This window comes from Acartia tonsa, chromosome 7 (assembly GCF_053477335.1).
Source record: "Acartia tonsa isolate MP-2025a chromosome 7, ASM5347733v1, whole genome shotgun sequence".
Taxonomy (NCBI): domain Eukaryota; kingdom Metazoa; phylum Arthropoda; class Copepoda; order Calanoida; family Acartiidae; genus Acartia; species Acartia tonsa.
The window spans coordinates 23,958,258-23,970,495 of NC_137266.1; the positions used below are offsets into that span (position 1 = coordinate 23,958,258).

A 12,238-nucleotide genomic window follows, 5' to 3' on the forward strand; every position below is an offset into this window, starting at 1 on the left:
AAGTTTAAGGTCAACGAACGTGTTTATCAATGGCTGTTTATTACACTAGTCCCCAAAGTTTTATAATAACGTTTTCGGGAATAGTCCCTTTCGTGGCAACGCCCCTTAAGGGGCGATTCGTCGTATTTTTAAAATGGCTTTTAAAAGGTTATTTTAGGTTGGGTTATATTGGGTTGGGTGATTGCTCCACAGGGTTAGGCAATTGGCCGCGAAGGGTTAGAGACCCCCGCAGTGTCTAGAAATAGTAGAAAAGCTACTGTGAAAAAAACGAAGAATCGCCCCTTAAGGATCGTTGCCACGAAAGGCACTATACCCACGTTTTCTTATTCGATGACTTAACAACTCAAGGTACTTTAATTTGTTTTGATTGGTTCATTGAGTTAAGTGTCCAATCGTTTCAACCACTAGCTATAATCTACTGTAATTTTGTGTATTATCATTTAGATGGTCATTTCTTATAGGCCATTGTCGTACCCTTTAAATCCATGAAAATTTACGGCAGAGTAGCTGTGTTACTCCAAAGGATATTGTACAACATTGTGGAATCATAAATTGAATTTATTTCTCAAGTTTTTTGGACTTTGGACACCTTTGATTACTATTTGTAGAGCTAAACTTTTCTTTACTTTTCAACAAACATTATTTACATGTAAGATAAAGGGATATCTTATACAGGGAAAGAGGAGATATTTGGCTGTTTATTACACTAGTCCCAAGAGTTTTATAATTAGTTGGTTTAACAACATTGAGGACTTTTAAATGTTGATTGGTTGTTATTAAGTTAATTGTACAAGTGTTTCAACAACTAATTGTAATGGTTAGAAGGGATAATTTTGTGCATAATCATTGGGGATTTACATAAATTTATCGGCCATAGTCTTATCCCTGGATAGATATCGTATATGTTTTTCCTGTCCTTCAGTTTGTACCAAAATATCTGGCTAAGGTATCATCATAATTAACTACTCTCTAGATATACAGGGTGGGGCAAATAAGACCGGACAAACTTTAAACGGCCATAGCGCCAAAACTACTTGACCAATCAGCACGTTTTACCACACTATAAAAAGCTTTGGTAATGACCTTTAAGCACAAAAAAATCTTTGGACGAAGATGGACGTGTATAGCCGCGCATATGTTCAACAAGTCAGATTCCAAATGCGCCGGTGGTTTAATATGGATTCTCGACTAGGGTCCACTAAATCTGACCTCAGCCCATCTGTAGGTGAGGTAGAGTTATGCAACCTTCTGGGGATACTGTTAGATACATAAGTAAGACACTAGAAAAGACTAGAGCTCTATATCTGAAATGGATTGGCCGTAGTACTCCAGCAAAGTGAAACGGGGCAGATTTTGAGATGTAAAAAACGTCAAAAACCGTGAAAATTCGTGAAAATATCTCGGTTCTTGACTTCAGGGACCCATATTGAACTTTAAAACTCATTTTAGACTATGGGTTGCAATGACAACCCTAGCTTCATGCTTCATTTAAAACTTCATGCCATTTCCGAAAAGGTAAAGAACGCCGTTCTAGCTCAACTGTGGTTCAAATAGGAGCCTCCATGTCTAAGGGTAGCTTGAAAGTTGGGCGAATTTGGATCCTGCAGTTACTCACGTTACTAAGGAAATATGGCCTCCCAGCAGCCTGCTCTTAATTCAATGGACTTTTGGGCCTGTGGCTACTTTGAAGCATGCCCCAATAGACATGCCCATACCACAAAGACCTCCCTCATTGCCACAATCAAGGAGAACTACGCCAGCTTGGACAGGTACATTTTGACCTGGACCTGCCGGCGGTTGAGGAGGCGGGTTGTGTCGGTGATTAAGGCTGGTGGCGATTTTATTGAATAATCTTATGGTCATATACCTATTTTGCTTGCCAGTTTTTAAAATTCAATAAAATCTTTAAAATTGACGATTTTATGTTCATTTGTTAAGAAGTTAGAATTTGTCCGGTCTTATTTGCCCAACCCTGTAGATAAATTAAGAGAACTAAGTCTTTTCCAGAATAACCGATTAATATCCGGTACCGGCTATTTGCAATACTAAAAAAATCATATATTGTATCGTATTATAGACATTTTCAATAAATAATGAATATAAATCCTGATCTTAAGTAAAATCCACTTATTAAGGGTAAAAGATTGAAAAAAACAAGAAAATTAAATTTCTTGACTTCAGTGAGAAAATAGATAATATTCTCTTTAGTATGGCTTCAAAAACCGATTAATATCCGCTGGATTAGAACCGGTTCTTACAAAACCGGTAAAATAAAAAATCCATAAAAAGGTTAAAAGTTGAAAGTACGACAAAACTACATTTCTTGACTTCAGTTAGGAAAAAGGATACCCTTTAACCTTTTATGTTAATTCAAAATATTGGTTATTGAACAAAATTTAGAAGGAGAAATTTTACAATTGTAATAAAACTTGGAAAAGGAACCTCCCAAGTAACAATGGATGTAGAATATACGTGGATATTATGATAGGGGAAATATTTAGGTTGCTATATCCACTGTCAGTTCGTTTATCCACTAGGGGGGGGGGGGATGGGGTAAAAGAAGGTAGGGAGATTGTTATTTTAGCCCGCTACGAGGTTCACTGAATTAGCGTATCGGTAACGTGTCGGCTTACTGCCAGGGATCGAGTTTGGACCAAATGCATCATACTAACGACGTTAAAAATAGTACCTTTTAGCTGCTGCTATGTTAGCAACTTATCACCATGCACAGTTAAGACTTCCAGACAAAGTTCGTGCAATCAATGGGTTGGTTCTCTGCTGAGTAACCCAATTCCCATCGGGGAATGGACATTTAAACAAACAGAAGCCAGTAATTAAAGACTGAATACAAAACATAAATTCGCTAAAAAATTCAACATTGCTTGGATAAATATATAATTATTTAAATATGTTTCTACTTTCATCTTATCAATCAAAAGAAATGAAGTTTACAAAATTGCAACAGCTAAAAATCCCTCAATTTTATTAATAATAGTCATTGAAATCTAAGTAATTTAATATTTTATGAACTTATTACTATGTACATCTCGTCTACCACATATACATGTATGTATATATATATATATATATATATATATATATATGTGTGTACGAATAGATATTTAAAAATTATCTATACATCTAACTATCTGTTTTTTTTATTATTTGTCTAGTTATCATTCTATCTATCTTTCTTTCGCCTATCAATCTATCTAGCAATGTATCTAGCAATCTATCTATACATCTATTTATTTATCTATCTATTTATTTAACTATCTATCTATTCACCTATCTATCCATTTATTTACCCATTTATCTATCCATCTATATATCTATTTATCTATTCATATATCCAGTAATCTATAATTCCATATATCTTTCTGTCTCATTATATTTATGTCTGTCAGTCTGTAAATTATCTATCTATTAGGCTATTCATCGATACATTAGAGAGGCATACCCATATAGGAAGGTATACCTACCCTTTAAAAGGTTTAAATGTTTATATCATGTTACTCCAGCTAATATTAGCAGTTGCTTCAATATTTCAATTTTATAAAAGTAAATTTTTAATTAGATTATAATTTTAATGGATCATACTTTTCGCAGACATTTAATTGCAGTGTTTGTTTACTTCAAGGGATCCTAAGGGATAAGACAATGGACGATTAATTAATTTACTTCCCCAATTATTTTCCCATTCAGTAGATTAAAATCGTTGGTTGAAAAGTGTGGATACTGTTATTTTGCACCAACTAATCAAGAATTAATTAATCCTCCCTTCCCGCTGAATGTAGGAAAATGTTCTTTGATTTAATTGACCGACTCAAAAACTATCATACATGTATATAAAGAGCACAAACAAAAAAAATAGGGTTACAATTTCATTAGAGGGTGGGCTAGACCATTTTAAAGACCGGTCAGTTTTTGTAATGTATACTGTACTTATAAAATAGGTTACTAGTACATCACAATAAAGTAAACTTTCTGTAATTTATCTCTTGAAAAATTGCCCTTCGAACATCTTTAACCCCTCCCTAGATAATATTAACTACCACCAAAATTCAAGAGGGTTTTTGTTTGTTTAGTACACAAATATCACAGTAGATTTTCTAGACATGAAATGACATTTTCTTGGGGAAAAAATATTTGTTAGAACCAGCCGAAATAATTTTATACAATAAAAATTTTTTAGCTACTAGAATTTGTGTTAATTGTTTCATTCATAACAAATTCCGTGGACACTGCGCGCAAGTCCCCAATTTAAGCACTTTAAGCTGGTCCTCAAGGTTTGAAACCCTAAAATATTGAATATTTGATTCATTGTCCCCTCCCTTCCTCCCTGGAAATTTAATGAAAGAGTGTTGGTAAATGTTTTAATTAATTGGCCACAAGAATTACAATCAATTATTAATTATAAAAAGTCAAATATTTAGAAAATACTTATACAGCAAATATTTTTAATTTATATTGTTGTTAGAATGTTAAACTCGTCAGTTTACTAGAAACTAATTTCTCGTATTCATTCGAATCCGGTGGATAGGAACCAGTTCTCATCCATACGAAAAAACTATGTCTAGCTTCGTATTATATTATCATAAGATTAAAAACAGTTTTAATCTCATAATTGTACATTCTATATCCGCGTAAAGCCGTTTATAATAAGACGCGAGAAATAACTATTCTTCTATTAAAATTATAAAACAGCTAACAGACGGAAAGAACTTAAATGGAGAAAAGCTTCACTTTTAAAAAGATTCTCCATTATGACTACATTTTATACAAGATTCGATTATTCCATTTCTTTGATTTTTAATTTGATTCCTAGAACATTTAGGCAAAATAATATAAGCAAAGCTTCTCCATAATTATGGCATAAATTGTAATTATGTGAATATTTAGTATCCTATATTTAAGTATGCTTGAGAAAAATATATACAAAATTTTCGTTTAGACTTCTTTTTACATGTTAATGTTCGTTTGTCTGACCATCTGATTTACATAGCTTCACTTTTATGGACGATGTTACTTATAAAAAAGGTTAATATTCAAAATATTGATTATTTTTAAAATTATTATCAACAATATTTTTTGCAAAGTGTTTTACAGAAAACTTTTCATTGTACTCATTGTCATTCTGTTTTAGATAAATAGTTCTCTGGTGAATAATTAAAAATGTGACAAGTTAATTGAACCATTTAAAACTAAAAGTGGGAGAGTTAGCAGGGATCTAAAGGGATAAGACAATGCCGATAAATTGATGTACATCCCAAATAATGATACATAAAATTACCAATTTCTGTAGATTAGGATAAGTTAATAAAACGTTTAAACACTCAACTTACTCAACCAACCAATCAATAAAAGTCCCCAAAGTTGTTAAGCCAATGAATAAGAAAACGTTATTATAAAACTTTGGGGACTAGTGTACCTCACGTTGTCATCTCCCTCCCTTTTCAGTAAATTTTCCTATTTTAAATTTACGGCTATTCCACACTAATAACCTCCCCCCCCCCCCTCCCCTCTCTCCTATTTTGAAATGAATTGAAAATAAGGGAGGAGGTTCTTTATCATGTATTTGTTTATTACTTTAGGTTACTCGGTAGCCCCCGAAGGGGTAAGTCACCCTAGATAAAGGCCTGGCAGGGTTAGGAATCTCTGCAAGGTTTAGGCACAGAAAAAATTATCTCTTGCTTAATCTTAATTTATTAGAAAATATGGGGGAGTTGGTTATCATAGCTCAACCGGCAATTCGCGTGAAAACAGCGGTTAACGAGATCCTGTGGTACAAACAGATATATAGGCATCATTCTACTTTTTTATCAAGATAAAAAAATCAAGAAATTCTAGTTTTTTTAATTTCAACTTATAGAATTTATTATTTGTTTTTCAGTTTTGTACTCAAACATTTTTTTCTGTTCAAAACTTTTTTTTGCAAATGAATGAAAACATCTGTCGTGGGAATTTAAAATTCTACAGGTCCATTGAACAGGTGATTTTTCATTTGGAGGGAGAGTGTTTATTCTGAGAGTTCACATATCATTTTAATTAATAATTAAGTTATCAAACTTTTTGAACTTATAGATTAAAGATATGTATTTAAAGCAATGGAAGCTACCAATAATGTCCAATTGACTTAAATTGAAAATAACTATTTAACTAATAATTCGATTTTGTCTTTTTTTTTAAATTTGTAAGTACAATTTTAATATTTTCTGCAAGTAGTGGATCAATAAGAAGCCAACAACTTGTACTATAGTAACAGGATCTCTCAAACTTCTGAACCAATACGGGTCTCCTTAAAGTGAAGCTACGAAAGGATTTCGATCATGATTACAATTACTTTTTTAACCAAAATTTAAGATAAAGGATATTATAAATATAAAATAGTTGCTTCATTGTTAATTTTGTAAATGTTTTATCCAAATAAAACAGATAATTGTAGAAGATTATCTAAAAAATTTAAATCATACCAAAATAAAGTAATCAAAGGACAAACTTATATAGAAAGATAGCAAGAAAGATAGCCAGAACAATATGAAAGTAGGTCCGGACTGTTTAGGTTTGCAATAAAGTTGTTATTGTAAGATTGTTTCCGGTGGAACCAAGAATCACAAATTAACAGAAAAGTAAAATGAATATAAAATTTATATTCTAGTTTTTAGTGCCGCTTCATTGCAGCCGATTTTTGAGACACAGCAAAATAAACAAAGGGTGTAAAGATTCGTATTTTTTTAGAGTCTATCCGCCTGTTTGTTCATATAAAACGTTTTGGAGGAAACGTGGTAAAGATACACAGCTAAGATTTCTGGTCAACATTCCAGAGCATGTTTAAGTATGAAACATCTAACAGACAACACATCGTTTATCTAAATGTCCTAACTAGTCTTTATAATGGAAGGTTGAAGGTAAAATGAAGTTAAATGACATTCATATAGAATAATGAATTAGTTTTTAAAATGTTAATAGCTTGAGCAAAATACTTTCAACCAGTTCATATACAGCCCAATGACCGCTCCTTCCCTGGATACATGTAATAATATTTATGAATTGTAGAATTTGGTTAAATTTACATATCCTTTTATTTATGTATAGAGTGAGGAGTTATTTATTGCCGTATTATTTTCATCAACTTATGCATAACAATTTCAAATACAAATTCTCATACAAAACAACAAAATAGAAACGTTCTATCAATTTTAAACTTTGATTGCCGACCTTTGTATAAAAGTCCCCAAAGAAGTTGTATATTTTTTCGCCTGTTAACCCTTAGATTCCATATCCCAACGGGATGCTATTCATGTAGCGCTCTTCTAACCTTAGCTTGACCTAACCGTATTTAAAACAGACATAAAAATACATTTTTTCGTAAGCAATAAAAAAACGTTCGTGGTCTCTAACCCTCTTCTGACTTTGATTCAACCCCAAGACGGTGTGATTAACACAAAAATAGTTAGTGAAAATATTTCTTTTTAAAAATCTGTTAAATTGACTCAACACCGCTTAAGTTAGTCAGCTATTACAACTAAACTTTTGACCAATGGACTGGTACACAATTTCTATTTATGATTGTTCCGAAAATGAATATCATTTTATTGCTTTTAGTTAAAAGAGTATAATGTAAATCTTCCTTTAACCATAGATTAAAGTTTTAAGGGACTTTAACAACGGGGTGAAGACCCTTTTCCTACTTTCAATTGGTCTTTTAACCGAAGTTTTAATTAATTTTAATTATAAGCAGTTTGATTTCAACAAAGCATTTAACAACATGTTCATATTCTCTGGAAATTAATTCTAAATTAACTACTAGCGATAACGCCGCTTGTATTTAGAGACACTGTATTAAAAAGAATAGGAGGGGTAGAAAACCATCCTAGATCTGAAAAATGAATAGCCTAAAACCCTCACATGACCTATGTGAAGCGAACACAGTAATAGTGTCTGACTGATTATGACGTAACAAAAAAATTAGCCAATGAGAGGCCGTTATTGACCAATGGTAAAATTTATAGTGGCCTCTCATTGGCTAATTTTTTTTGTTACGTCATAATCAGACAGACACTATTACTGTGTTCATGTGAAGCATATTTAAAATAGTTATTGAGATCTTAAGCTTCAGACAAAAACCTTACTACTTTATACTATAAGATTTTAGTATTAAACTGTCTCTTTATGAGCTGAGTAAACATATAAAAAAATAAAACTAGACAGAATTATGAACAATTTAAAACCACCCTACTATTATGATAAAAGCTGTTTATGGTTTAGTCCGGAAACTGAAAAAGAAAAAATTCTTAAACTAAATATTTCATTTACAGTTCTTAGAAACGATATTCTTCTTGCATAAAATATTCTCAATAGAATGAAATATTTATCTATCCATCTATGAATTCATTTCTCAATTCATCTACCAATTCAGCCAACTTTTTAGCTATCAATTTGATTATGAATCATCTATCCATTTTTATACATTCTTTTAGCATTTACAACTTTATCCATCTATCTATTGTCAATCTATCAATTTATTTATTTGCTAGATACCTCTAGGAACACTTTAGGAAAGTGAGGGGGTGGGGGGGGGTTGACCCTCTACATTACACTCTAATTTTAAACTAATTTTAAAATTATTTTTTGGGGTGTAGGTATCGGTCCTGCAGTTAGCGAGATTCTTCGGTACACACACACAGACAGACAAACAGAAGAATCATAGACATCCCTTTACTTTTGTATAAGATTTGTTAATCTATCTATCTATTTATCAAACTATCCATCTATCAATCAATCCATTCCATCATTCATCCATTTCTGAATATTTCAGAGAAACGATATTGAAATTGCAAAAAAGTTGAATATTTATTTATTTATGTTTTTGGTCAATACAAGAAATGAAACAGCATATTAAATGCCAAAAATAAAATTTGAAAATTTTTCTTTACAATCGAGGCTTTACTTTTTATGTCCGGTTAAGTTGTCTTTGACTAGGCGCAGTTATATGGATCGTAAATAGTATTTTATTTGTGCACAAAAGTTTTGTTCGTGTTTATTTATTTAAAAGATGGATGTATTCTCAATAATTGGCATATTAACAATAACAATAACAAGTATCTACATTCAAAAAGAACAATAAAATGTACAACAGTAATAGCATAAAAACCATTATAGTATAACTTTGATAAAATTGATACATTTTTAGTAATTTTTGTGACAACCGTCGAATTGTCGTGTTGATAGACACATCCTATTTATAGAGTAGCTCCACTAGAAAAAAATATATATTCAGTGAATTCCAAGACTTTTATATTACCGTCAATAAATATTTATGTATCCCTTACATGAAGATATCAAAAAGATATCAAGGAAGTTTTTTTAGCAAGAATTATATTTTTTATTGCACAACATCTCAAAAAAAAAAGGATGACAACAACCATAAAAGCGAAGCTCTGAAACAATATGACAGACGAACATTAACTTTTGTTGAGTGTCAGGACTGAATATACAAAATATGAAAATAAAAGGTTTGACAAAATTATACGTAAATTTGGTGCAAAACTTCTTAAATACAGAATTCTGTTTAAGGACATACTGACATTTTTAATACTTGATTATAGAGATGCTTCGCTCATAATATTGTACCTTATTGTAATAGGAATCAGTAATCAAAAAATCAGATCCATCGGATGATTTTATCACATAAAAAATTGTTATTAAAAAAGCACAAAAATCAACATGTTTAAAATGAACGTACGTACATTCTGGTAACGATTGTAGAGTTGCCACGCTTTCTAAGTCGTACCTAACTACTACAGGAATCACCATGCAAAGTTTGAAATCGATAGGACAATTTTAACATGCCTAAATTAACAAATAAAAGCTAACTATCTCGAACGGACGGACGGACGGACCGACCCTAATTATAGAAAAGCTTCGCTTTTAATAACTGCATCCCTGTCTGAGAAATGTTGTATATTTTCAATAAGAGTAAATGCTACTTGAATTCTCGTAGAATTAAAGCTTTAAAAAAATTACCTACATCAAAAACGCTTTATTTTTCTTATTGAATGTAATATAAGTAAATTCATTAAGAGTTTACATCTACGCATCTATGTTCGTTTTCGGTAATTAAATTTGGAAATAGTAAATACAATATAGGGGTAGAGTCTCTTTCGTGGCAACGCCCCTATTCGACGTATTTTCAAAATGGCTTTTGATAGGTTATTTCAGGTTAGGTGATTTCCCCGCAGGGGCTAGAAATAGGAGAAAAGTTACTGTGAAAATACTTAAGGGGCGTTGCCACGATGGGGACTATACCCAAATGTGGATAAAGCTATACTCCTCATAACGAAAAAAAAATGACTATGAAACATTACTAAAATTTATCCAAATTTTAAAATATGGGAGAGACATTACAGTTATTAATTTGCCCCTTTTCACATAGATCCCTTAAAGGTCAATGATGTTGAAAAGTGACTTTTAGTAGAAATTTCTATCTTCTTTCTACCTCTGCATTTTATGTGGCCTGTCTATTGATGTCCATTTTCTAAATAGTTGAGATATCTATTACATCTATTGATTGATAGGATTTGTGCATTTAATCTTATTCACTATGTAGCTTGTTAGGCAGTGCAACAAACAAACTTTTAAAAAAATATGCATTTTGTAAGAACACAGTAAAAGTGTCTGACTGATTATGACGTAACAAAAAAAATTAGCCAATAAGAGGCCGTTATTGACCAATGGTAAAATTTATAATGGCCTCTCATTGGCTAATTTTTTTTGTTACGTCATAATCAGTCAGACACTATTACTGTGTTCCTTTTTATTCCTTTCAATTTTTATCAGCCACCAACGGCAATATAGTAGTTTTACAATGCATTGATTATAATCGTCCTTGGTTAGTTGCAAATTATAATATTTTTGTTTGAATAAATCTGTGCCATAAAAGCACATGTTTAGATCTCACAGTTAGTTTACAATGTGCAGAGTCATAAACATTCAAAATTACGCATTTAAATCCTATTATATAAAGATAAGCTTTTTTTGTTTTTAGCTAAGGATCTCGCTAACTTCAGAATCGATATGGTTCCCCCATACAGTGAAGCATCTTATAGGTCCAGGGAAGGTTTTTTAACTATTTTGGGGGAGGGTATCTTCACCCTCCCAATTAAAAAGAACCCTCTCAAAAAAACAATTATTTTTAACTACTTATTGGTTTTTGTAACTCATATTAAAAAAAAAACATGGAGGGCCTTTTTTTATCTGCCATCTTAAATGCCCTAGAGGCTTCTAGTGGCGTAGCTGCTAGTGTAAGTATAATGTATAAACATAGATTCGGTTTAGAAATCAGTTGTCTGAGTAAAAAAAAATTATGTTTCATTCATAAGTCAAAAATATCATGACCATCAAAATAAATAATTATGTAATAAAAAACAATTGAGTTGTAAAAGCAGATTAATAATTATTTTTAATTGTTTTTTGGTTCAGTAATTTAAACTTTAAACATTTTTATATCCTATAACTTTAAAATGTATGTCATAATTTTGACCAAAACCTTGACATTTATCTAATATTAAAGTTGTTTTAAAATTTTGATATTTTATTCAATAGAAACAAAAACAGGTAAACCTCTACCTAAACAACGCTTTTGTCCGTTAGGTCAATCTTTGGCTGAAGATTAACAATATCGCACAATCCAGATAGCGATGTTACTTAATGTCAGAAACCCAATGATTTTAATCTACTGAATTTTCAGCTATTTTGACACAAATTTGAAATGTTGATTCTTAGGACTATTAGGCATAATATTAAAAGCAAAACATATCTATAAACCAGTTTAAAAATTTGTCCTGAGTAAGCCTACTGTATTCAAGGAATTTTAAGAAACATTTAATCCATTTATTCAGACTAATATAATTATCTGGTTTTTTTTTAATGTTATCAATCCGACTGTTAGATTGACTGTACTTTGATTATCCTATTTTTTTAATGGAAGGAAGAACAGACAAATTCAATTATAGAATTTTAGCTGTTTAACCTTAAAGTGTCTTGTTCAGCACCGAACATCCAATTATTTTTAAACAAAAGGGGGTCCGGGACGGAATCGTTGTTTTTTTATTATTTTTTTGTCATGTTATGTTTGGTACTGGATAGCCCTGCGGGGTTTGGCGCCACAGGAAAAGAACCCGCAGTGTTAGGGCATTCCAAGGGAGTTCGTTATAGGGAAAAAACTACATCACTACTA

The 12,238-nt window shown here is 31.5% G+C and overlaps 1 protein-coding gene across 1 annotated transcript in view; it reads left to right on the top strand.

Annotated features, from left to right (window-relative positions):
- Positions 1-12,238, top strand: part of LOC145325114 (uncharacterized) — a 51,505-nt gene that overhangs the window by 4,284 nt on the left and 34,983 nt on the right. The gene's annotated exons all lie outside the window — the stretch shown is intronic.